Consider the following 2,720-nt stretch of genomic DNA (forward strand, 5'->3'; position numbering starts at 1 on the left):
TCCACCATGAAAAACGAAAAAGACATTAAGTTTTAAATGAGTTGAAATTCCTAAATTCTTTTGAGATTCATTGAACTTTTCAATGGCATGTTTAAATCTTGGTTATGCCCTTCAAGTTTGTGATTGGGATACCGAGGATCACAAACAAGGTGTGAATAACCATGCAAATTGCTTGGTACTCTTGATGTCACTTATCACCTAATCAATGTGCCGGTTAACCACACACGCTCCATTGATCTATGACAAACATCAAGCTACCCTTTTCCACCCTTGATAGTCCCAAATTAGTGTGCCGGTTAACTACACACGCTCCACTAACGACTTGTCAAGGTACAAAGTGCAATTTCATGGAATAGCATCATTTTCACATTTTTCCTAAAGTAACTAAGATTGTGAATTTATGAAAGTTTAGTTACTTTATAATATCATTATACTTATTAATGAGGATTAATGTCCTATCCTACCCGTTCGGCTAACGACCCTCCACTAGTCAAGGGTGCGGTGGGTAAGAATAGATACCCAATGGAGGTCATTTTACAGGCCGCTTCCTTAAACACCCCTTATAGACCAGCTTCATGAATGAGGCCTACTAACGGTAACAATGACTTATCTTATACATATCATATAAGTACTAATCTTTTAATATTATAATAGTATAAGGGTTGAATTTTAAACTTTTAAAATTATAGGGTTTAGAATTAAAGTTTCATAAATGAGACTTTTCAAGTTCCAAAACTTGAGGGCAAGTTTTGTAACTCTTCAAAACCTTTTGAGTTCCATAACTTATGCAGTTAATGTTTCATGAATGAGACTTTTCATATTCCATAACTTGAGGGCAAGTTATGAAACTCTTCAAGAAACATTTAGATCTAATTTTAAACTAATACAATTATCATACAATTTATCATTTACCAATTTGACCTAATTTAACTTTATAGCAAGACAATTAAAATCAAACAATACAAATAATCAAATTATCATATAATCAAATCATTATCTTAAAATTTGATAATTGTCTTTTAATTGGATAAGGATAATCACTACCATGTCAGGAAAAACCAATTTTATGATACAAAACAGTTTGTGGTAATGATCCTAATCCAATTCTGGCCAAAAACTCAAAAAAAAAAAAATTGTCATCTGATGATCCAACTCGTCGAGTCTGGCTATGGATTCGTCGAGTTCATCATCAAATCATCCAACTCGTCGAGTCCATTCATAGGACCCGTTGAGTCCAGCAGTCAGAGTCCAGAATTGCAATTTTCTCAGCTTTGAAATTAACACAATTGCATCAATATAACAGAAAACACCCTAGGCTTTGATACCACTGTTGGGTTTTAAGTACTATAACACTCCTATGGTGCACATACAACCCTAGATGCTTTGGATGTAAGTTTTCTCTAATTATACATGCAATTTCATTTTTCCAAAGCATACACCCTAGCTAGCATGCAATTGGAGATATACAACATAAAAAACTAGTTAGATGAATACCTCTTAGTGTAGCTTGTAGTTCTTGGCCTTTCAAAAGCTTAGCACCTCAAATGTGATGCCTCTAATGTGTCACAAACAAAAAAATCAGAAGGAGGCTTATTAGAGAGAGGTTTGGAAACACCAAAATCGGTTATGGTTCACTTTAGAATGCACTAGCCGATTTTAGGGGTTAAGGGGTTACTTTTATAGTGTGGAACTTCTAGAGTTTCTTCCATGCAAACCCTAATTCACCATGACTCTTCACATTTCATAGGCCCTTTGGACTAAACCTTCATGGACTCCCATATAAATTTAGCCCATCCCTAATCAACATGGATCATAGCCCAAACTATAAGTATTACTGATTTACTTAATCAGTCCTCGTAAATTTAATCAGTCTCTTTTGATCACTAAATTAATTCCAAATTAATTTTTGATTAATACTAATTAAATAATATGATTTCTAAATTAATATATTATTCATATAATATATTAATAAATCACAAATAGTCTCTTTCTCAAATATCCATCCTGTCAAATTGCTCCGGTGAAGGCAACCCAAAAGGACCATGCCACTATCGGGTCAAGTACATACCAATTATAGTTATGGGCTTGGTCACCTAATCCAACAAAAGGAAATAAGGCAGAATCCATCATTCTAGGACTATTTAATCCTAAACATATACAACTTTGAAAGCATACACTTAGCAAATAACAGAGTCAACATCGATTCCAAGAAATATATTCATAGCATTGCATTCTCCAAGGCTACAAGGCATCACGCAAATCATGAAATTTTATCACATAACTCCTGAAGGTATCCTTATCCCTACTCTAGCATGCATTCCACATATTAACATTCTAGTTGCAATTCATAAGAATGGTTAAATTTTGGGAAACACTTACTTGAGCTCGGCCGATCGCATGTATTGCACTCTCCCTTCTTACTTATGAAAATCGTTTTTAGAAAAACTTGACTTTTGTTCCTTTTGAAAAGGGTTACCATTTCCTCAGTTTGAGTTCTGACACACCCTCTGACACACCCGGGGGTGTGCCTGAATCCCTCAAACAAAGGCTCTGATACCAACCTATAACAGCCCAAAAACCAGATAAAAAATTTTCATTTTTAAAATAAGAATTACAATCATAATTTGTTTCTCAAGAATCCATTACATCATATCATGTCAAAATATCAGAGTATCAATATCAATAAATGTGGAAAATGTTGGAGAGTGAATGTTGTGACA

The sequence above is a fragment of the Lactuca virosa genome, chromosome 8 (assembly GCF_052849685.1).
Source record: "Lactuca virosa cultivar CGN04683 chromosome 8, Lactuca_virosa_CGN04683_v6, whole genome shotgun sequence".
Lineage (NCBI taxonomy): Eukaryota > Viridiplantae > Streptophyta > Magnoliopsida > Asterales > Asteraceae > Lactuca > Lactuca virosa.